Source organism: Maylandia zebra, linkage group LG6 (assembly GCF_041146795.1).
Source record: "Maylandia zebra isolate NMK-2024a linkage group LG6, Mzebra_GT3a, whole genome shotgun sequence".
Taxonomy (NCBI): Eukaryota; Metazoa; Chordata; class Actinopteri; order Cichliformes; family Cichlidae; genus Maylandia; species Maylandia zebra.
In genome coordinates, this window is record NC_135172.1 from 24,410,689 (window position 1) to 24,435,622 (window position 24,934).

The 24,934-nt window shown below is 40.1% G+C and overlaps 1 protein-coding gene across 3 annotated transcripts in view; it reads left to right on the plus strand.

The window, feature by feature from the left end:
- Positions 1-24,934, plus strand: part of dlc1 (DLC1 Rho GTPase activating protein) — an 85,556-nt gene that overhangs the window by 37,181 nt on the left and 23,441 nt on the right. The window lies entirely within an intron of this gene.

Consider the following 24,934-nt stretch of genomic DNA (forward strand, 5'->3'; position numbering starts at 1 on the left):
CTGAAGTTTCTCTGAAGGCTGTATTTAGACAAAATTCACATTTTGTGTTGAACCTCATTTTTAACATTGTGCCATTTCTGAGATGTAATCATGGATTGCTTATTTCTGCTCTACATTTAGATTAGATTAGATTAGATAGAACTTTATTAATCCCTCGGGTGGGTTCCTCTGGGAAATTCGATTTCCAAAAAAGCACAGCACCGACAGAAGTTACAGAGTTACAGAATATTATATATATATATATATATAATACACACACACACACACATATATATATATAAATACAGAGACAATATAAATAAAATATACGAAGGGGATAAATAGAATAAATAGGAATAAAAATAAAAATACAAGTGAATTGCACATTTCAAGTATTGAGTCTATTGCACCGTTGACTATTTACAAAAGTATTGCACAAAAGGTATTGCACAGTGAGGTGACGAGGCACTACAGCTTAGTTGTTCCCCCCTCCTTTGTCCTCCTGTTTCCCCTCCCTCTCCCCTCCAGGGAGGAGTTAAACAGTCTAACAGTTGGACAGCTACCATAGAGGTCTAACTACTTTATCTCTACTGTAATGCTCATAGGGTAATACTGTTGCATAAGAACCAGATCTTGATCAATAAATCTATTTATGAAGGGAGGCAACAGGTGTATTAAGTTGGTTATTTTAGAGCATTTCAGCAATTTCTTTAATATTACTACAAGACTAAGGCACTGTTATTCACAGCAACCTCTTAAATCGGTTGCCGTGTTGAAATTAGCTTAACTTTTATCTATATCTTCATGAAAGAATTCAACTTCTCGTCCGAGCCTTGACTTTTAAGGTCCCAGTAACCGTATAATATAGTGTAACCTATTCCTAACTTTTTATTTCATATTTGAGTCTATCCAAAAGAGCCACATTTTTCCATGAATATTACATATATGTTTGGGGTTTTTGCATAGTAAATAAGTTATTTGGCGTGACTACAGTGTCCCTTGTTAAGATCTTGCGAACTAGTGAAATTTTAAATGAGTACAGCAGCCGTTATGTGTGTGCAGCTTCACCAGCTTTATTAATTATAAAAAAGCACAGACTGTGTTTGCTTGTGCCGAGTCTTTGTGGAGCCATAATTCAACGCCAAAATGAACAAACCAAAAATAACTGCACTTCCAAATCTGCATTACCGCTCCATCCATTTTGAACTATATAAGTGGGTCCATCTTGTACCAGAAGCACACAGAGACAAAAACCTGCTTTGTGCCACGTGAAGCTGACGAGGTGCTGACACATAACCATCTGGACCAAAGTGGTGTGGGCGTGATGAAGGACTGGGGAAACCAATAACTCTGCAGCACTTGCTAAGAATAATGTTACTTAAAATTTTTCACCACTGCCAAAACAGAGACATCAAGGTCATGACATGTTACTTTGAAAATTATCTGTTAGGAATTAGTGCATTTAAGTGCTAGTGTTTCAATATGGGAGCGTCTTTGTGCCCCTGCTTGTCCATGTGTGATTGTTAAGTGGCAGCCAGGCTTTTGTATGGGTCTGAAGGGTGGGTCAGTGGGGTGCCCATAGACATGTTCCGGTCTGCTCAGACTCTGTCTACTGTTAAACCACACAGATGTTCTGGACCTATTGTGGCTCTACAGGGACCCAACAGAGTCATTTCACGCCTGAAGGACGCCCAAAGAGGAAGTCAGAATGGGTGCACCACTGTGACATCAGCATAGACCTCTTTGAATGAAAACCGACAAGGCAACTGTGTAACAAATTAGCTTCAACAACATACATTCACAGCAAGAATGGAAAATTTAGCGGCTGTTTTAGCTGCAGATAAACAAGACAAAATCACTCTGTGTGTTTTCTCGACAAAGTCCATTTTAACTGCTGGGACTGAAAAAGCTTGTATCACACACTACTTTGTTCACCATGTTCACCTTGCTGTTGCTTTTATGTTGTTATTCTGAACTATTTGTTGGGTTGCAGCTTGTACTTTTTTGTCTTCGCAACACTTGTCTATAGCACGTTTCAAATGGCTAATGGTAGCCGATCAAGAGCAGCGTTCCTGCACCTTCAACTAATGAGTATTCAAGTGTGATTGGCAGACTGTTGTCCACTGGTTTATTTAGCCATGTGCTGTAACCTGGCACTGATAGCCAGTTATTTGATCAGTCATGAGAAAATAATGACATCCCACGGCTGTTTACACCTTTAGCACATCTTCGTTGTCTTCTCACGTCAGTGATGCGTTCATTGTGCGTGTAAATAGTCGCGTTTTCAGCATCTAGCTAGCTCTACTGAAGATGAGCAAGCATGAATGGAGTAAGGTTTTTTTTTAAGTGGCAGGTCATTTCAAGTGCAACTTTTCTAATAGCTCAACAAACCAACCAGTCACACTAATTGTTTCTCTGCAGTTTGTCACAATATGTACATGTGAGCTAAATGTAAGTTTTCTGTATTTCCCGGAGAAAGAAAAGTATGTTTAATGCACAGATTTTATAAACTGGAAAAGAAAAGCTTATGATTACTGTCCCATCTCGTTTTAAAGTTGTTAATTTGATATGGGATCTACATATGATGTGTTACATAGTTATGGTTTTTATACTAAGTATAAGTATACTCATTTTCTGTTACTCAAATTTGCAATGAAAATGTACCAGACGGTTTTGTGCAGGTTGTCATATCTCATCTTGGCCAGTCAGAAGCCTACAGACAATCAAGGAGTTCACAGTCTGACATCAACAAAGGAGGTTAAGTTGCACAGCTTTGACAGTTTCTAAAAAATTGTCAAGGAACTTTTCAGAAGCTCCATTTTCAGTGATCTGAAAAGCCATTTACGAGAGGACAAAAGACAAAAACACCCAGAAAAGCTATGTTTACAAGTATACCTGTGTAGGTGTGTTCAGCTTGTATTAAGGCTTATGACTTTGCTTTGTGAGGGGTGTGGCCTCTTTGAGGTGTTTTCCAACCAGTCTCAGCTTCTAGGCTTCACTTCACCTGGTTGACATCACTGAACTGGATCACTTGACCCTGTTTGTGAATATGATCACTTGATTCCAAAAGAAAGGCAAATGCTGAGCCTAATCTTAAGGCTTTAAAATAGAAGTCAACAGACCAATGGCTGACATCACAGCTGCGTGCATCTTTTAGGGTTTCGAGCCTGGCTACAACTCTAATAGAGGTCCTTGTTTCTAAAGTTGACCTTTTCTACTCCCATCTTGATGTCAAAGTGGCTTCAGGACAAAACTCTCCACTAAGGTTTTCTTTGTATCGTTAATTTGCCGCAGCAGATGCTCCTCTGGTGATTTGTCTTGTGGTCGTCCATTCGTGCATTCTGCAGAATGGCTTGTGATGTTCCTTCTGGGCACCCACCAGTTTCAGACGTCACATTTGAGCATTTGCTGTGACATTTAGGTCAAGCTGCTCATTTGTGACTATAAATAGCACGGCTTTATTATTTTATCAAGTGCACTCCGCTGTCTACTTCTCTGCGTGTTTTTCATCCTTCATGAAGATGAAGAAAAGTAGGCCAACACTACTTTCCTTTCCTGTGATCTCAGTGGAAGAGGTTCTATTAAATCCCACGTGTGTCTCTTGAGGGATATGTGCTATGTTTGAACCTCCTGAAAGAGCCATAAAAACAGTTTGTTTTTGTGGGTGTGTAAGTGTGTGAGTAATTGAGGGAATACGCAAAAGCATGCACGGACCCTTTTACCGCGTTAGCGTAAGTATGTTTGCTATATAAGATTACAGTCATTCCTGACTAGACATGACTATGGGACACATGCCAGGGACACACTGTTTTTTCCTTCAGCCTCGTAATCAACCTTTTCCCATTGCTGCATGATTTTTGTTTTGTGTAGTAAACACCACACTTTCAGTTCAGTGTGTTTCCCTCATTAAAGGAGAAAGTGAAATGAATTAAATTTGCCGAAAAGTCTGTTTTTCTCCAGCTTCTGTGGGCAGTGGGCTGTAAAAGTTTGAGTTTCCACCTTGGTACTACCAAGTTTTCAAAAAATGTGTTACAAGCTTTCTGTGGATTATAAAATGTAACACCTTTAATGCGTTATGTGTGTCTAAAGCCTTATGCTAGGTCTATGCATTCCAAATATTTTGCCTTTTTTTAAAAAAATGCACCTTGTCTGAGTTTCATGGACGAGGTTTGAGATTGTCGTGCTGTTTTTCATACCATCTACTTTAATGCATATATCACCTCTATCAGAGTTTGACACTTCTTTTTAGCTTGCCTATTGTATGTATACCTAGGATAGGCTCCAGCCACCCCAGACCTTGAATTGTAAAATGGATAGCTGGCTGGCTGCTGGATGGATGGATGGATGGATGGATGGATAGCTGGCTGGCTGCTGGATGGATGGATGGATGGATGGATGGATGGATGGATGGATGGATGGCTGATGGATGGATGGATGGATGGATGGATGGATGGATGGATGGATGGATGGATGGATGGCTGGCTGGCTGGCTGGCTGGCTGGCTGGATGGATGGATGGATGGATGGATGGATGGATGGATGGCTGGCTGGCTGGCTGGCTGGCTGGCTGGATGGATGGATGGCTGGCTGGCTGGCTGGATGGCTGGCTGGCTGGCTGGCTGGATGGATGGATGGCTGCTGGTTGGCTGCTGGATGGATGGATGGATGGATGGATGGATGGATGGTTTCTGAGGCTGCAAGTGTCTTTCTTCCTTTTATGTCAGCTACTCAGTTTTGGAGTCGCCAAAGTGGATCATCTGCCTCCTCTGTATCCTCTTCTGTTGCACCATCCCTCATTCACTCCCTCACTACATCCATTAACCTCCCCCTCGTATTATTACTTCATATTTACATGTATATGTTTTAATGTAAAATCCCCTGTGCCTTCATGTCAGTAAATCACTTTGTCCTCTCCCAGTTTATTAGGCTTGGCTCAATTGTTGTCACTGATTGTGTCCCATCGTTCTATACGTTAGTGTACTGGGCCCTATTTCAGGAAGCCGGTTTAGTGCAAACTCTGAGTAAGTATACCCTGAGTTAACGAAAACTCTGGGTTTTCGGTTTCACAAAGCGAGTTTAGATTAATTCTGAGTGAGTTACTATGACGACACACTCCGTGAAGCTAACCTGCCCCCTAGCAGGTTTACTTCAACTAACCCTGACCTTCTCCGCCTCTTTGTCAGAAACCTGACTGTAGGAAGTGTCAGACATGGCATGCCCCTTCCTTGAAGAGCCAGTAGATGTTGAAGCCCAAATTCTCCGCAGAGCTCTCCGCCGGGAGAGAGTGATTAGAGCGCGTTTGGACATTTTATCATTTCCTGATGATTTCCTGTGTGAACGTTACCGTTTTTCAGCACAATCTATAATTTATTTGAATAACATCCTCAGGCCTAATATTGCTCATGTGACACATCACGGACATTCTCTCAGTTCTGTACATATTATTTGTATCGCACTTCGGTTTTTTGCAAACGGGAGCTTTCTGTATAATATTGGTTACGCTGAGCACGTTCCCAAGGCTACCGTCTGTCGGGCAGTCAGGAATGTTACAGTTGCACTGAAACGTCTCCTGTACTCGTTTGTGGTGTTCCCCGGTCATAGACCCACAAGATTTATCAAAGAGGGATGCCACAAAATTGCAGGTAGCAGGATGAACGAAACTTAATTCATGATGTGGTGATACTTGAACTACTACTTAAATTTTACATTTATTCTCACGGTTCCCAGGCGTGATTGGCTGTATAGATGGCACTCACATTCCAATCATTGCTCCTTCAGTAAATGAAGGAGACTATGTGAACAGGAAGTCTTTCCACAGCATAAATGTACAGGTACATAGTTCCCTGTAGCATTTCAAACTAACAAATTATTTCATTATAGTAATGGATGCTAATTTGTGTTCTCTGCACTGTGAAGATCATATGTGATGCTGCCAACATTATCACAAATATGGAAGCCAACTGCTCAGCCTCTGTGAGTGGTGGTGGTGGAGGACCCCCACCTGTTTTTCGGGCCTCCGCTTTTTTTTCTGTTGGCTATAACGGGTCACATTTGAGCATACAGAGTAAGCAAATATGTACTTGTAATGTGCTCAGATAATTTCAATAAGTGCTTACAGAGGGGAAATTAATGTAGCCTCTAACTGCAATTGATTTACATCGGACAAACAGACCAAGCACTATGGCCCATGATACAATTACACCTTACCTGTTTGGACTATATTTTTATATTTCATTTTTACTTGCTGCCAGGAACGTTTGGGGCCTGTTGGGTTGCACCTGCGCTCAAATCACGTCACAAAATAAAATGTATAAAATACAAAATAAAATAAAATATAATAAAATAACGTGTTAAATGGGTGGAAATCCCTAGATCAATGTTTAAATTAACACTCACGCATTGACTCTGTCGGCTATGTTTTGCCATGCATGCTCCCTTTCTTTTGCAGCTGAGGCTGTGTTACTTTTTTTCCGCAAAATTTGCATGTTATCGGCATATGCTGCCATCAGAATTTCGGCCTCAAGCGCTGTGAAATAAATTGACCGCGCCTTCTTTCCCTCCGTCTCCATGGTGACTCACTTAATCTGTGCTCCACTAATCAGGGCTTTATGTATCCTCATGCGCGCGTTTAACTTGGGGTTAAAGCAACTCCCTGTTGATTGAACTAATTGTTATCAGCCTTTCTGAAACCGAATATTCCGAGTTGGACAGTTCGGGGTTACTCAACCCTGAGTATCGTTTTTCACTCTGAGTTTTCTAAACCGGCTTCCTGAAATAGGGCCCTGGTAGCCACTTCAGTGTCACTGCTGGTGTGTGAGAGTGAACACTCTTAGTATTATGATTGAATTAGAGGCCATGAACACTGTTCCTGTTCAGTGATTTAAAGCCCACTTGTTTCTCCCTCACAAGGCCGCCTGTTTCGAAGACTTTGGAATTTTTTGCTAAACCCAGTAACTCCAGTAGGCTCAAGCCAAGCTTGTTTACTTTGCTTGTTCTCCCGTGCTCCCTCTCCTTCCTTCAGGCTTTTCTCATTTTCTTTTTTAAAGCCATGAAATTACTCAGTAGCTCTTTTGACTCTCCCATTATGTTTCATTGATCCAGCTATATTGAATCAGTTCTGTCTTTAGTTCTAAAGAGAAAATGTTTGATCATGGGAGCATCTCTTGAGCTTGTGAAATAAAAGTTAGGTCAACCATGCCTTTTATCTTGCACAGCAAGAAGGTCCTGAGTTCAATTTCACCATCAGGCCGGGGTCTTTCTGTGTGGAGTTTGCATGTTCTCTCCGTGTCTGCGTGGGTTCGCTCCAGAGTTATGAGGAGCTGCACCTTCAGTCTGCTGTTTTGTGAGCAGAATCCTAATCACCCTTTTTCTTTGATTTCTGTTTCTCTAGACCTAGCCATGACTCAAGTGGGATGTCTAGCACTTGTCAGCAGGATCACAAGTGGCCCACTCTATGCGTGCTCTTGACTTCTCATGGTCCCATTCACTGCCAGTGCTCTGCTCCTAGAGTCTCCCACACTTCCTCACAGACTCAAATGGCTGGGCACGACTGAGCTGGAACAACAAGCTTTGCCATTTCAAGTATCCTCTGAAATTGTTTGCTGAATAGATGCTTGCAGAGTCGACACTCACAGAACTCCTGATCTGGCAAAAATTTGGGAATTCTAAAGCAATGTGCACAAATATTTGCACACATTGTGGGGTTCACTCCTGCTTACTTGGTAATTGTACTTGCTGATTTCATACCACAGTCTTTTGTGGCCCGTCCACTCCTACGTCTTTACTCCCTGCAGTTGCAGAAATGTGTGATTTCTCTTTGGGGCAGTGCTGCTTTGTCAGCAGACATGGACCTTTTCACATTAGCTTGAGTCACCGTGTAATATGTGCCTCCCCAGCTTTAATCAATACAGCAGGTTGTGTCGTGCTGAGAGGAGTCATGCACTGTCAATTACAGAACCAGGGAGAGAGAGTAAATCAGAGCAAAACACGTATTTCACGTCTGCAGACAGCCTGTGAGACTTTTTTGCAGAAGAAAATGATAAATAAATAATCACAGTTATTTCTTTAATCCATAAATTTTATGGCTAGAAAGGGAGGCTAGAATTTATGGCTCGATAAATACTTGAGAATAGAATGCTTGTGTTTGCAATATAAAAATGTAATATACACTGGAGGACAAAGTGAGCCTGTCATGTGATTTTGTGCTCTAATAAAAGGAGGTGTTTATGCAATGGCTATATCAATAATATGGAAGGCCTCGTGAGATGATTAAGACCAGAGGGAACACAGCGAGTGTAGTTTGATGTCATGGAGCGTTGCAGCAAGACATTGCCACACTCACATTTCCTGGAATGCAGTGTGACCGTAGCTGGCTTAAGGACTTTTCAGCTGTACAGGAACATTAAACTGAGTAGAACGAAGAAATACAGAGGGGTTGCACGTAATTGAAAAGCAGCATAATCGCGGACACGCTAATGCAAAGGAACATTTCTGTGGGATGAATTTTTGAACTTCATGCAATTGGAATGCAAATTCATATTAATCACCGTTGCTGGTGCTGTTTGAATCCACACGCTCCATCAGTTGGTGCAGAGTTCATCCAAATGGCTGCATCTGTGGCGAATGGATGTGGATAATTAATGGATCCAAACTATTCTCTCCAGCACTTACTAGACATGCAGCTGAACACTTTCACTAACACGTCTTTCATCACCGCTGCCTCAAGAACAGATACTAAAAATCGCTAAAAACTCAAACCACAACACCTCATCGTAGATTTGAGCTCCTTTTTGCATCATATTTATATTTTAATTATGATTGAGCAAACTATTGTGTTCTCCATATTTTATTAAGGTTTTTGCTGCCGTAGATTTTTCTTATCTGGCCTTCGTATCTTTTATATAAGATAATAATCTTTAGTGAAAATTAAAAAACAATAATATCATGAGGATACATTCACTCTGGATAGAAGCTGTAAGAATGAGTGATTGTGCATTTAAAACGATTTGAGCATCTTTTACTTGCACAGTGAATGCACATTAATCCCACTATGAACTGTACTGCAGTTGCACAAGACAGGTGTATCTACACATCTGTCAGAATCTTTTTAATACTTTATGTCCAAGGTCTTTGTGTCTCACAAGCTCCAAGTTTTAGTGCCTGCCTTTTTAGCTGTTCATAGTTGGAAATGACTTGTGAGAGAGGATGATGGCGTGACGATTCGTCACCGGTCATTAGCTGTAAAACAGCCACATTCTGGAAGAATCTACTCCAGATGTGTACTTAAAACAAGTTTTAGTGCCCCATTAAAACAGTCTCATCTCTCGTGAGTTAACTACCTCTTGGGGTGCCTGATCTTATGGTATGTTGCTTGTTTACTCTCCAGTGGGCCTTCATTTCCTGTGTGTCTGCTGCTTTCAGCCCTCTAACAGTTCTCAGGGGGTTAGCTATCTTTAATTTACTGAGCCGTCGACGGGAGCTTTTTGGCTAATCTTGTTGTTCTTGTTTATATTTTTGACCCTTTGAATACCATTAATTGGAAACTTTCTCTCTAAATCTAGTTTTGTTGTTGGGAATAGGAAAGGTGCAATTTAAATCATGTTACAGTGCAAGAGAAAGGTACAGCCCATGCCCGTGTCTTTGGACTAAGGGAGGAAACTGGAGTACCCCGAGACACGGGGAAACCATGCTAACACAGAACGGCCCATATTTTGTTTCAAGTACTGTACCAGTGTTGTGGTTTGAATTTCTTTCCGGTATCTTGCTAAAATACTGCTTTTAACCAAATAGAAAATGGGGAGAAGATCATTGATATATGAGGAGCGAGAGAAATCAATTACAGATGGATTTCCAAAATCTAGAAATAGAATCAAGGACGCTCTGCTTAAAAACCTCCTGCGACTTATGCCAGATCTGGTTTCTGACTCATTTTCATAAAGCTGGAAAGTGACTCCTATTTTCTGTCTGTGAGATGGCCAGTGTTGGTCAAGTTACTTGAAAAAAGTAATCAGTAACTAATTACTGATTACTTCCCCCAAAAGGTAATCCCGTTACTTTACTGATTACTTATTTTCAAAAGTAATTAATTACTTAGTTACTTAGTTACTTTTTAAAAACACGATTTACAACCCAAATAGGTGATAAAGCGATAGATCTTTCAGCCCAATTCTACTTTTTCTGCATAATCCATCATACAAAATGTAATCAAATGGAAAAGTCTCTTTTTAAAACTTGTTTTATTAGTTTTAATCTTTTAACTTTAGGCATCAAGCAAAAATTTAATTATCTGCAACATTCTCTGACTTGAATAAATTAGTTTAATATTTAAACCTATTTTCTGCACATTCCAGCACATAAAATAAAATAATTTTTTTGTGTGTTTACACTCAGTCTTTCAAATAGATGCAAGTAAAACACAGCAGAAAATAAATAAAGTCAAAGACTCAGCGGTCCTTTTGCTCTATTTTCACCTGTAAAGCAGGAGTGGGGTAGGCGGAGGTTTACCCTGGTGCAGGTGTGCCGCAGCGGTCAGTGGAAGAATCCGCGAGTTTCTCTCTGAATTTCCCATTACGTCGTTGCGCACTCGGTGCTTGCTTGGACGTTTAGGGTTTTTTTTTCGCTGTAAAAAGATGTTTTCTTCCCACGCACAACGGACACTAATGTTTTTGTCACTTTTTATGGAATCAAACTCAAAGTAAGGTCAGTACTTCCACGCTTTAAACGCTGCACGCTCATACTCTCTCCCACAATCGATATATGATCCACTGTTGATCTGCACACAGCTGTTGTCACGAACGTCGCACTTGCTTACGTCACTGTCATGAGACATTCTCGCAAAAAAATCACGGTTTTAGTAACGCAGTAACGCAGCGTTCCTATGGGAAAGTAACGGTAATCTAATTACCTTTTTTGCAATTGTAATCCCTTACTTTACTAGTTACTTGAAAAAAGTAATCGGATTACAGTAACGCGTTACGCGTTACTGCCCATCTCTGGAGATGGCTTGCAGACACTCTGGGTCCTCGAGCAAGGATGTTCTTCATTTTCCATGTCCTAATTAGTTTTCGTTAAATTTGCTTGGACAAAACTATTACCTAAATGCCATTTTGATCAATCTGAGAACAATCTGGTCATCAGTCAGGGAACTGGTTAGAAGTCTGTACCCATGAACAGCGCCAATAAAAATGCATCAGCTGCTCTGATAAGCTGCTGAGACAGGATGCCTTCAGGCTCCTTCTGGTCTTTTAAAGACTGTTTTCTGAGAATCTCAAAGGAAAAGGTTTATCAGGGCAACAGTGTGATCGATCACAAGTTGCGTTGGATGCTAAAAGGTTACTACAGTGTTTTCTTGTTTTTTAAGCAAGTGCTTGCTTTTTATTCTGTTTAAAATATCTCATCTTCAGATGGTCTCTCCAGCTGAACTTACATTTCTGTTGTGTTGCCTAGACGCCTCAATGGAGACCTCCGTGGAGCCTGAAAATAGTCTCTTTGAATGTTTCTTCCTCCTTTTCATCAGGAAGTGTTGCCTGCAACCTTTTACCTTGCGGTTTCACAGGGATCCTAACCCTCTTTACCACCCTGAATAGGTGAACACAAGGCTACTCGCCAAGTGTTGTCACTCCCCACATCCAAGCCAAACTTCATTTAACTCTTTATAGCTGCTAATAAAAGAAGCACTGGGGCGCTTAGCGTTAGCGTGTTAGCTAAGTGACATTTTGACACCTTAATGTCTTTGGTTCTTGTGTGGTAGAGGTCAGGGTCAGTGAGCATTGTGTACTTAGTGTTCCTTGGGCTAACTTCCCTGACAGATTACACAATAGCCCCGTGCTTTCAAGAACACAGTCATTTTTTATCCCGAGGTTATAAAAGCAGCAGGTTTATAATGTTCTGAACAAATCTCTCTGAGGATATAATGAAAGGAAGGGTTTGTTTGAGTCTTCTGGAGGTGACTTTGGACCTGCAGTATTTATTTAATTCCTTTCTAACACAACCATCTGTCTCTTTCTGAAATGCCTTTCACTTGAAACTTAATGAATGGTAAACATGCTAGGTCTTTTATTGTCTTCTCCTGTCTTTCCTCGGGGTCAGTGTAGCTGTCATGTGAACCACTTGAGTGGCTCTAACAATGTGCGCTCACTGAAACATGACTCGTGCCTCCCGAGCATGTCATTTTTGAAGATCAAATTTAAAACTATGTGTGAATAAACCAAGAGCACAGTAACCCTGAAACCTTTTCTCTTCACATGCCTCAATACTGCACAATGAAGCTGTTAACACAACACCTGAAGACGCAAAGAGGAATTTGTTTGTTGTTTGTTGTTTCTTGTTGTGTGGTTGTTGCCTGGTCACAAGGACATTATTGTTTGTGAAAAAAGAAAATGGCAGGTGTTTGTGTCTTGTGCCAGCATCATGTGTTTTTCTTTGAATAAACTCTTATATTTGCAGTTTTAATGCAAGAAAGCCAGATTTCTCTTTCAGGGGTCTCTCGCATTGTGTGACATCATTCACACATTGCTTCAGTGTTGTCCGCCACATCAGATGTGATATAACCACCACTCAAGATTTAAAAAATTATGTTTCCCAACTTATTTGATGGGTGGTTGGTGGACGTTCCTTGTAGTTAGTGGATGAAATTGATTGCAAAGAGGCTGTTGCACAAAAACCCTTGTGGTCACGACCAGATTTCTGGGATGTCCATAGTATGCATGGAGGACACATTGTTCCCTAGCAACTGGAGGTGACAAGTATGCATGCATGACTGACGCCTTATATGCTTTATGCATTATGATTGTGAGCATATTGCTAGTTTTTTTTTCATCCAAAATCGCACTTTTTGGCCTATATAGGTTAATAAGCAAGAATTAAATTGTTATTTTGAAAATTATTGATTTCACAATCGGTATATCCCTATTTACTAATTTTATGATGTCAGCATTTACACGTAAATACTACCTTTTAATGCCTCATTAAGACTTCTGCAGTGACCGACGCTGTTGCCTACATTTATGTTTATGCTGGTGCATTACATGTTAATTACAGCAAGGTCATGAGCTGTTGTTTCATATGTGGTGCCAAATGCTGGGACATTTTTCCCTCCTGGGTCACCACTCATCTTTACAGGTATTTTTTTTTCTTTTTGAAGTTAAACATTTTTCCCCATATTTGTTTCCACTACATTCAATTTCTTTTATAGTTTCAGCGATCTACCTCCAGGTATCTGCTGATATTTGTGGGTCCTTATATTGATGGTATGATTGTTATATGATTGTTATTCTCTCACTGATAGATTCAAAACCAGCAGCACAAAGTTGCCAGAAATGTGTTCATTCACATTCAAACAGTTCTTTCTCAGAGCATCTCTGTTTTAATTTTTCCATCTGCTCACGTTTCTTCCTTCACATGTGAAGAACTGGAGGAATGGGGGAAGGTCAGTGATGAGAGCCATAACCCAATCTGCTGGACATATGGAGGGCTCTGTCGCTGCTGCCAGCCTCCAGCTGGATGGTATTATTCCCCCTCCGTACTCAAGGCTTGAGCTATCATCCTCCAGGGACCAATGAGGAGCAGAGGGATGAGGGGGGAGTCATAGGTCTAAACTCTGGCTCCTGTTCATCACATAGTTTTCCCACCCTAAAGCATTTCAGTGCTTTCCATTAGCTCCCAAAGTAAATAAACCAGCTTTGTGAAGGCCAAAAAGACAGTCTAGGTGAATGTGGGCATTAGTGTTAATCACATAACGTGTTTTAGAATCTCTCGAGAAATAAGAGCCTTCTACATTAGACTTTTATATTTTATATCTAATGTAACTCCAGTCTGCTATATTTAAAACAGAATTCATTAATAGAATTGGTAAGAATAGTGGACCACATTGATTAGTGATCATTTTTATTTGGCTGATTAAGTGCTTGACCCTGATTCCCGTTTATCCTATTTGCATCTGGGTCGCAGTCCATTTACAAGATGTTTCCATTCACTGCCTAAGTGCAGAGCTGCTTTCTTCTCCTTATACACATACACTTACTTCTTTCAGTTTATTTGTATTTAGCTTACCAGATTCCTTAGATTCCTATGCTCTAGAATCAGGTCAGCTATGCATAAAGACAAGCATTTAGACTCCCCAATTGAACTACAGCCCTTCATAAACATATCAAAAAGCTTCTTTTTTTGGTCAGCGCTTACACAAGACCACGTAAAAAAATGCCAAGCATGCAAATAAATGTACGTGTAGGTTTGCACAGGCACACACGTGAAATTGTTTCTACTTGAATCTCCTTAGGTTCCTGTGTGTGCCAGACATTTGTCTTGTGAATCTCATGTCCATCGCTAGTTTAGTAGGTCAGGCTGTCACATGAGGAATGAGTTAATATCCACAGGCTGACCTTCCTGCTGTGATTTGACAGACCAGAGCCGAAGGGAAGAAAATTACTCCCACAGAAATGGAGTAGTGAGCAATGAGAGATAAAAAAAAATAATAATAATAATAATAATAATCACAGGGTTTTACCCAGAGGAGGAAGGTTATTATTTTCATCAGCAAAGTTCTTCAACTCAAAGAGACATTTAAAAAGACAACGTCTTCTAGCTTCTAGAATATAGTAAACACTAACACTTATTGCACTACTGTGCATTTGATGTAGTAAATGCAGCATTTTTATCAAGTAAATGCAATGGTCAGTTGCATCGCAAGTTTTTTATTTTTTCCATACTTAAGCTTGTTTGTAGGGTCTCTAGTAAAAAGAGAAACCTGCTGGAAGGTACGGGTAGCTGATACCCGTCTATACATCCAACTGACAGATCTTATAGAGGTCTCTGTTTGATTTACAGTATCAACCCTATAGTTTCTGCTTTCTGTGCAAGCTGCTTTGCAACCCACCTCCACTATAGCTCCTCCTTGTGTCCGACTAGGTCACTGCCGTCGATGCCTCCTCTGTTCTCGGGATGGGGGGAGCATGTTACTATAGATGCAAATAATAATCATCTTTTAATCAATGTGATCTTGATTGAAGTATAATAAAATATTACAAAAAGAAATTATGTTTCATGTAGATTCACAAGTAGATTTCCAGTGAGACCAAAATTTCTAGTTTAAAATTCTTTCAGTTCAAAACAATGTTTGTTTGTTTTTTTACGACGGAAAGGTGAAAAAATTGATTTCATGCACTTCTTTCCATTTTTTCTGGTATATTATTTGTCATGGTATGTTTGTCATTTATCCCAGCTGTCTTTGATCTGCAGGAGCACTTTCACTCATTTTCTGAACAATGTCACATGAAACAGGAGTAGTAGCTGGCAGAAATCACTCTGAAATTGAAACCTGCTTGGTGCTCTATGGCCGAAGAAGCTCCAGGATCAGTGATAATCTCCCAGCTGAACCTGGTTTGTGTTTATCGTGACAGCCTTCGAGTCTGCATGCTTTGTCACGTGGCTCGCTGTAGGTCAGGGTTCAAAGGAGGTCACAGGTCAGGGCAGGGAAGAACCAAAGCATGAACTTCCTGTGTTACTCACAGGCAGGTTATACAGAGAGAAACAGAGAGAGAATGGATATATGGTACTTTGGAATTCGGTCTTTGCACGACACAATTAGAACTCCAAGACAAAAGTCAAAAACAGGAAAGAAAATAGAAAGGGGACGAGGGGAGTTGTTAGAGCTTCTTTTGGATGCCTCAGCAAGAACATGCACGTGCAGGATGCGGTGATATGTTTAAAAAAAAAAAGCATGCCACTCACACAAACAAAACAAAACAAAACAGGCACACAAACATATACAGGCATGCAGCCATTTTTTCTCCCAGATGTCATATTTCTTCATCTTCCTGGCATATCAAACGTCCATCTGTTCTCACCTTGCCCTTCACTCAGTCACACTCAAACTTCCACAATAGCTGCTGGGCTTATTTCAATCTCACTGCAACTTAAACTTTGCACCCAAGGCCTTGCAATTCATTGTTACTGAAAGGTAGTTGGCATGCAACTCTTCCAAGTGCTGCATATATACCAACCCCACCTTCATTCAGGGCAATTCATCATGATGTCAGACGCTATCAGCAGGCCGTACATTCTTACGGACGTGTGTCACTACGCTTCTGTAGTGCACTCGGAGGATTATTGTAAGTCTTTCTTTGATTTTATGACAAATCCAAGTCGCTGTTCTAAAACATTGATGATATTGTGATCTGTATAAGTAATGTGGAGCTGGAGATGTCGTTTTTTTAGTTTGTTAAACTTGAAGCGATATGGGATGAAAGACTTGAGCTCACTTGGATTGTTTTGCTCTCTCTGTGTTTCTAGTTTGGAAAGCCTGGCCTGTAAGAGTACACCTTAATCCATAGAGTAATTATTGTACGTCACTTAGTTGAAATAGGAATTCTGGAGATTTCCAGGCATTACGGAGGAGCTGCGGATATGTGTTCATTTCAGAGCCATATGGTTGGCATCATTAACCACTCCCTAAGAATTCATCTCAGTTTCCCAGGCAGACCTCCACCTCTTGTAATTCTTAGAAACTGTGGTTGCGCACACAGTAACTCTTTATGTGATTAAGTGCCATTTTACCAGTCCCACAGCCTGTAGAAATAAATCAAGCCAAATTGTTTCATTCATTTTAGGCCAGTAACAACTGCACTTTGTAATAAAACATTGTTTTTCAGTCTTTTGCAGTGAAATTAATGGCATTAATCAACCAGTGTTTGCAGAAAGCCCACCACAGTTATTTTTTTACCAAATTTGGAAGTTGGAATAAAGTCTTCTTCTTATTTAAAATGTCACGTACTGTGGAATAACACTTAGTGATAACAGATTTTATTATTTGTTTTAGATTCTCTCAATCTTTCTCTCTTTTTTTTCCACGATCATTGCACATTTATAACACTGACTTCCAACCTTTTTACTATTTTCACATGTCCTTCAAATTCAACGCCCAGCTTTTTGTTTCCATGAGAGATCTGTGTTTTTGGAAACATCTTTAAATGTACCTTTGGATCTGCTCTTCCTCTGGCGCCCATCTCTCACCCAAAAGCAAACCGTCACTAATCTGCTTTCTTCAAGCATGACTAATATGAAAACTATGGAAGGTAATCTGGAGCTCTGTGCATGTGTGTGTTCCTTTTTCATGTTAATCGGAACATTAAAGTGGTTTGCTAATCACTGAAATTGTTAAATGTCTGCGTTGTTGTACGTGCCTGTTTCGGTGTAGCGTCTAGAGCATAGGTGTCAAACTCTGGCCGCAGCCTAATTACATTTGGCCCGCGAAGCCATACCAAATTACTATTAGAGCTGGCCTGCTGGTATTATACAGCTAATATATATATTGTTTAGTATTAAGCTTTGCTTGTTCCATATTCAGTTTTTCAGCAAAACGTGTTTGAGTCCATAAGAAAAGATTCATTCTTATATCTGGAGCAATAAATATATTTCAATAAATATTACTGTTAGCCCGCGACTTTGTTCCCGTTTTGAATTTTGGCCCACTGTGTATTTGAGTTTGACACCCCTGGTCTCTGTACAAAGTGACTGGTTTTTTTGTTTTTTGTAGGCAAACACTTAATGAAGCGTTACACACAAGAGAGTGCAGCAATGTGCAAAATAAAATATCTACATGAACATCTATGCAAATATCCAGTTCTTATGTGTGCATTTGGTGTACACGTGTGTATTTGCTACATTACACAGAGTTTGCATTTGCATTTACACATCAGTGTTCGCCAGTAATACCCTCTGCAACTGTCCGAAAGCCAAGGTTGAGTAGATACCACATATGGTAGCGCTTAACAAGAAAACAGTGATTTAACTCCTTTAAGACATCAGTGATGACAAGAACAAGATTCTCTTAATTCTGACGTTAAAAATAGACTGAAAACCTGCTCAAAGGGTTCGGATAGTTCTAGTCACACACACACACACACACACACACACACTTTTAAGCTTTATAAAAAGTCAGGCTAATCTGAACAGATCTGGGCTACAATTGAAATTTTATCAATTTTGTATAGTTTTAAATTTCTACTTATTCATCATCATCATTCAGCCTCTTTGTTATTTGATCTGTATTTTAACACAAGCACCTGAATCTTGGGCTCAATATGACAAATCCCCAAATTAAAATCGAATCAGGCTGGAAATAATTTGGACTAGAGTTGCAATTATTGCAATTTTCTTTGCCCAATTCCAAAGTCTGTCCTGCCGATGCTGAAGTTCTCTTTCTCAGAGCTATGACTACAGCAGTTTATGCAACAAAAATGGCTTTTCTCCAATGCAAAATATTATCTATAAAATATAAAATATAATATAAATATAAATGAAACTATTACACTTTACAGTTTCCACCAAACTGATCTAAGTTACAAGATCACCTCTCACTTAAATAACTGAAAACAAAATATTCTGCTACTGGAAAGAGGAACAAAAAAGCAACTAAAAAATGAGTTGCTCTACATCAACCTTTACCGGACATATTTTACCTAAGCATGTGCAACAGAATTATGTAATGAAACAAATGTCAAGTATTTGCATAATTTTACAGTAATTTCATAAATTAACTGTACGTATCGTTACTACGTTACGTCGCTGGATCATTCTGGATCACAGTGAAGAGCTTCCTTGCTAAGGACATGTTAGCGTGTTACTGTATGTATGCAATAATTTACCTGCAGTGTTGTATGCATGTTGGACATGAATAAAAAGGGCTGCTCGTAATCAGGCATACGTGAGGCTGACCAATCCTTCACCAGTCGCAAACCTGGCAGATTTTAGATCGGTACATCTCTAATTTGGGCCTGAACTTGTTTTCCAGATCCCAAGTTAACCCATCGATGCTAGCCAAGACTGGATCTTCTGTAGCTTTGTGACTTAATGTGCAAATGTGTGATGTATAAATGAAAGTCTTGAAACTGTTATCTCAAATGTGAGATGTTCTGAAAACCTTCGATACGATATGTGCGTAAGTACGTGGTCTCAAGTGGACGTGCAAAACAAACCGCATGCAAGACTGTGGAGCTTAAAAGCCCATTATCCCTGCACAATACAGATCTTAAGCAGCCCTCCTTCAATAGTTCATTCTTCCTGCTTTAGGTTTTTGTACCTCCATAATCTAAATACACTCCTTCTGCTGTGATGTACAAGTAAAACCAAAGGGATAACTGGATCCACCATAGTATGTATATTTTTTTAAACACACCCTATGGATGAAAATACAAAGTATTAGTCGCCTGTGCAGAGATCCATTGTTTGTGTCAGTGTGTGTGTATGACTAGCTCCTGCCTCTATTGTGATCATGGTCAGTCCATCAAAGCCCGGAGAAGGTATTGGCAAGGCATTTGGTCCACTGTCTGCTTCACACTTCCTTTGTTTGTGTGTGTGTTTGTGTGAGTGCTGGTCCAAGCCTCTGTCTCCTCACACTTCCTCCCGGCCATTGTGTGTATGGAAGCATATGCTCGCTCTCCCTTTCTCTCTCTCATTCTTTCTCTTTCTCTAATCAGTGTCTCATTGGGTTGATCCCCAAGACTCTGGATGAGCTATTTCTGGAGATTCCTGTTATGAAAAGATCATCCACCCCACCTAAACGCCATAACTCTTCTGTATACATTGCTATGAAAAAGTATTTTCGTCCTTCCCGATTTCTAAGTTTTTTGTGTATTTGACACACTTACGTGTTTCAGATCATCAAACTGATTTTAATATTAGACAAAGATAATGCAAGTAAATACAGAATGTCATTTTCAAACGATTAACCACATTTTTTGGAAAGCTTAGTTCAGTTTCACTAACAAGAAATCACTGAAATATAACCTGTATGACAAAGTGAAGTAGGCTAAAAGATGTCAAAAAGCATGATCTAGAGAAATAATTGAGTCATTGACATCAATCAGTCTGGAAAGGGTTGCAAAAGGCTTGGGGACTCTATTGAACCATGGTGTGAGCCATAAATGGAACATGATACAGTGGTGAACATTCCCAGGAGTGGTCAGCCTACCAAAATCACATGAGGTCACAAAAGAACCCAAAACGACATCCAATGAACTGCAAAAATGTAACTTTTCTGAAAGTATGAATCTCGTTACATTTAGCCTAAAACTAACACAGCATCTTATAAAATGAACATCATAACAACAGTCCAACCTGGTGGTGATAGTGCAAACATCTGGGGATGCTTTGCTGCTTCAGGATCCAGATGACTTACCATAATTGATGGAACCATTCATTCTGTGCTCTACCAGAAAATCCTGCACGAGAATGTTCAGCCATCTGTACATGTCCTTATGCTCAAGCACACTTGGGTCTTTTCAGCAGGACAATGATCTGAGAGACACCATAAAATCCACCTCTGAATCACAAAGAAAAAATCCCACAATCCCCAAATGATGGTTTGGGAATGGCCTAGTCAAAGTCTGGACTTAAATCAGATTGAGATGCTTTGATATGACATTAAACAGGCTGTTCATGCTCCAAAGTCCTCCAGTGCAGCTGAATTATAAAAATTCTGCAATGAATACGACCAAATTCCAGCAAGACTCACTGCCAGTTATTACAAATGCTTGATTGCAGTTCTTGCTGCCAAGGGCGGCACAACCTGTTATTAAGTTTAGGAGGCAATTACTCCTTCACACAGGGCCAGGAAGGTAGAGCTAATATTAAAATTTGTTTCATGATCTGAAACATACAGGTGTGATAAATATGCAAAAAGAAAAAGAAAGAAAGAAATCAGGAAGAGGCCAAATACTTTTTCATGGCACTATATCTCTCTGTGTCTCAAAGTCTTTAACTCATTTTGTATCAGTGAAATGCAGAGGACAAACGCTTGCCATCAGAGGATTCGACTTCACAGTTGTGTAGATCCAATTTAGAAGCAAATGCATTACCTCTACCTTGCTTATGAATAGATCACATGACAGGCACACAATAAGTTGACAAAGTGGTGCCGTCATAAATACAGAACTTCAGTTTTTTGCCGATTCCAGTGGACCTCATTGACCTTTGCAAACCCACAGTTTGGTTATCTGTTATGTGAGTCTTTTTTGACATGGCCTTTGGGTGTTTGTGTATGTGTGAGTTGGACTGACACCTCCCTGCACTGACCCTCACTTGGCCTTTCTGTTTGGGGTTAGGAATGGCAAAAGACTGAGTGTAAACCCCGAGGCTGTCCCATGTCTCTACAGCAGGGGAAATAGTTTCATTCATTTTTCTCAAGCTTTTTGCTGTTTGATGTATTTGGCTTTGAGTCGTTCTTCTTCTTCTCAACTCATTTTTTATGATTTTTTTAACCCTCCTTTTCCCCGTTTCCCTCTTCCAGGCCCTCCCTCTGTGTCTCGGGGTCAGAGGTGACACTGTAAAGTTTACAACCTACAACAGTAGCATCACCTAAGACAACCAGCTACAAACGCTGGATGATGTCTGTTTTGTTTTTAAAAAAGACATCAGTATGGAAGTTATCACTATGAACCACTAGGGGACATGTTTTAAAATTTACTACGTTATACAAGATAATCCACTAAAACTGCCCCGCCTTAAATGTAATGTTTGTATTTTCTAATTCCTTTGCTAAAGGGTAGTTACACATAATGCCGGCTCTAATCCGCTGTGTCTGTCTGGTGCAACACTGATGCATCTCCCCATTTCCTTTCTTTTGTCCAAAGCCCTCATTATACTTATGTGTATTTGATCTGTATCTGAATCATAAGCCAAACAAACGCCTGACTCTGACGAGCTTTGATGAATGAAAATTGTAGACACTTGAGAGAGACACACTCATTTTCCCCTGAGCAACTGGCAGCAGCGGCAGTCTGCTTGTCTGATCTCTTGACAATTTACCACACACATACATCAACAACAACTTGCATTATTGTGCATTTATCGCCACAAACCAACTTGAGAGTGTTAACCCCCACCCCCCTCATTTTTTTGCAGGGTTGTTGCCCCATCTCAAGCAAGTGTAGCTTTGGGTTAGGGGTTTGGTTGCAGCCTCTGGGTGGTCGGGTTATGTGGCTCAGGGATTTGGCCTTGTTTGGCAATCTGTCTTCATCTTTTTGTCCCTTTCTTTGCTTTCTCTCTCTATTCTTCTATCATTTTCCCCTCTCTTTCTCTCTTTTTCCTCTATCTCGCACACAGACTAATAATCCCAATTAGCTTTCTTTCTCCCTTCAGGTAACAAGTTAAGGATAGTCATCACAAGAGATGTTCCTTCAGATTATGAGCTCATAAAATTGCATATTTTGATGTTCATGCATCAGTGATCACGCTGATCTTTTTTGCATAATTTGCATGCTTATGCTTTATCGCTTAACCTGGACTGTTTCCTGCAGTGAGAGTGCAGCTGATGCAAAGTCTCTCCAGCCTTGTGCTGTATTTGACAACTGTAAACCGTGTTCTGACCTGACTGTCCCAACATTGTCCGGATATCATGTGTGAAAACAGCTTCAGTTTTTAAATCAGATAGGATCAGGAACTTTTATATGAGTGTGTTATGTTTTTGTATGACTGCTTGTACCGTCCCGTATGTTTTGCTTAGATTGGCTTTACTTTGGATTGTTTTGGGTTTTTACAAATCTGATGTGGAATGTTTAAAAATAGAAATTGCTAAAACATTTCTTTTAAAGAAAAAAAAACTATACAGATCACCACCACCGTGAATTTTATCCATTCATCCATCCATTTTCTTCCACTTATTCAATTCAAGGTCACCAGGGGTGCTTATCTATCTCAGTTGCCATGGACAAGTTTCACGTCTGTCACAAGACTAACAGAGAGAGACTTACAACCATATACAATCACATTCACTTTAGAATTACCAGTTAACCTACTAACTGCCATCCTTGGACTGTGGAAGGAAGTTGGAGTACCTGGGGAGGACACACAGAAAGGCCTCGACCAGATTCGAGGCCAAGAGCTTCTTGTTGTGCTCTTTCCAAACACTCGAAACTGCCCTACCGTGAATCACCATAGATTTTATAGTTATGGTGAATGGACATGGAAAATGTGATATTTTCATCTCCCCAAAAGTCAGCAGAGATAAATCCTCTTTTCTCTTCAGGACTGCCCTAATTCTTTGTGGCATAGATCCAACAAGGTGCTGAAAACATTCCTCTGAGATTTTGGTTCATAATGACGTGATAGCATCACACAGTTACTGCAGATTTGACGGCTGCAAAGTGTGCCAAGAAAATATTCCCCACTCCATGAAACTATAACCAGCAGCCTGAACTGTTGATACAAGGTAGAATGTTCTCTTGTTGTTTATATGTATGTTGAAACACAAATTGGGAATCAATAAAGAGCAGGCAACATTTTTCCAGTCTTCTGGAGTGGCACCTGGTGTGGTCTTTTGCTGTTATACCCTATCCTCTTCAAGGCGTGTTTTGCATTCAGCAATGCTCTTACCTAGATTTCAAGATTTCTCCTATTGTGTTATATACCGTTGCCTTTCTGTTGGCTCAAAGCACTTTGGCTCCTTTCATTCTGCTCACTGAATATTTTGTCTTTTTCAACCATTCTCTTTAAACCCTAGAGAGAAAGATTCCTGTACGTCAGCAGTTTCTGAAATACTCAGACCAGCCCATCTTGCACCAACAACCATGCCACATTCAAAATCACTTGAAATCGCCTTTCTTTCCCAGTCTAATGCTCAGTCTGGACTTTAGCAGGTCATCTTGACAGTTATAGATATTTGCACTAATGAGCGGTTGAATGGGTGTACCTGATAAGGTGAGTGTATGCTATAGTCATTCTGAAGGTACTAATGTCTGGATTCCATCACTCACCAAAAAGGTGTAACTCTCTCTTGTAGAGCTTGTGAACAAGTACTTACAGGAGTTTTTGGAGGGATAGTACTGTATAAACATTATGGGCAGCATCAATCACACACATGTGGCATATGAGAAAATCCATTGTTTCTGCTTAATACCTGCCAAGGTGGTTATGTGTGGTGTGTGTATTTATTACAGGGTTACGCAAAAACTTGCTGACAGTTTGGCATGAACATTTTGCCAAAGGTGGAGTTTGATTGCATAGACTGATTCGGATCTGGATCCAGGAAATTATTTGGACATATTACCTAATATTTTCATATCATATAGCCTCCCAAATACATACTAAATTTAAAAAGGAAAAAGTGTGAAATGTGGTCTTTATGTTTTCAAGGAAAATGTCACAAATGGATCTGAATCCATACATAATTCAGGAGCTAGTGACTCAATGTATACATAGGAGGTCTTGTTGGATGTATAAAGGACTGCTCTTGTTTTATTGATTATTTGTGTAAGTACAAGATAGGCCTTTAAAGTACTTAGCAAATAGTAGTAGTGCAGAACACAAGCAATACACGCTTTTTTATAGTTTTAGAGGTAGGGTTGCAAAGACCAGATATAATGAAATAATATGTTTGTGTTGGGGACTTTTAGACATATTACCAGTGCTAAATGTATGATAGACAGTCTTTGCGAGTCATACACTAAATGTTTAGAAATCTTCTGTGGGCTATAAAAACAAACAAAAAAACTGCTTCTTGTTAAAACTGAAAACTCAAGGCAAAAATTCCAAATTATTCTCATCACCCATCAGAAATGAAAACAATATGCCTCTAACATGCTCACTTCAGTAGTTGGCTGGCTCTGTTCTGACTGAATCACTTGTGACTCCATCGTCAGCTGGTTCTGGTATAAATGCCAGCGACAGACTGCGCACAGAGCCAGGATTTTCTGCATCATCCTTTCCCCCTTCTGGCAGTCCGAACTCTGGATTAGACATATTTCCGTGCCACTGACTCGCCTCCCTTTTTTTTTATTTGCACCACTTCAGCGCTGTGAGTTACCATGGCAATAACAGAGTTGACGAGATCTAGGAAAAGATGAGAAGTCCACACATGGGAGCATGTGGCAGAATCTGCAACACTCAACTGGCTGTTTCTAAGTATACCAAACATAAACGAGTGAACTGTAAGTCTTATTATCTCAGTATCTCGTCCTATGTGC